This window comes from Berghia stephanieae, chromosome 15, assembly GCF_034508935.2.
Source record: "Berghia stephanieae isolate SIO BIC M18660-M18661 chromosome 15, UCSD_Bste_1.3, whole genome shotgun sequence".
NCBI classification, from domain to species: domain Eukaryota; kingdom Metazoa; phylum Mollusca; class Gastropoda; order Nudibranchia; family Aeolidiidae; genus Berghia; species Berghia stephanieae.
The window spans coordinates 26,569,633-26,570,366 of record NC_088374.1 but is presented as its reverse complement, the minus strand read 5'-3'; positions in this window follow the sequence as shown (position 1 = coordinate 26,570,366).

Here is a 734-nt window from a genome sequence, read left to right as displayed (position 1 = left end):
GTGAACTGCCTTCTGATTTTTGTTCTCTTCCGGTTTTGGTCGGAATACTCTTCCTCCAAATGCCCATCGCGTGAAATGCCTTTTGACTCATCACAAAGTTTCTAAGGTCTGATCGTAGCCATCGTAAACTTAGAGGTAGTATGCGCCTGGTTAAAAGGCTCAAAACATTGCCATCCGGAAGTATAACGGACCAACACACAAAACTGTGTAATCATGAACTTTTATAGTCTGGATAATAAAGTTTAGTGAGAATTACTCATAAACATGATGGCAAAAAACAATAACAAATACCTGAGTGACGTCAACTTCATTCTATCTATAGATAGAATGCGCTTGGCTAAGAAGCTCACAACATTGCCATCCGGAAATAAAACGGACCAACACACAAAACTATGTGTAATCTTGAACGCGTAAAGTCTGGTTAATACAGTTTAGTGAGAATTACTCATAATCATGGATGGCAAAATTCAATAAGAAAGACGAGAGTGACGTCATCTTCGATCTATTTATAGCCTGACATTAACCAAAAAATTACATAAAAAGACAAGTCTTTAGCCTGAAAAGAAAACAAATCGTGAGTTGTATTCAATAGTTCAACTAATGAGATCATTTGATTTATTGAGCACTCCTAACGACAACTCAATAGGCGCTGCACAAACCTAACAAAATGACATCAAAAAAATATACTTCTTGTGGGTCCTTGTGTCAGGCTATTAGTTAACGATGGCTACCGT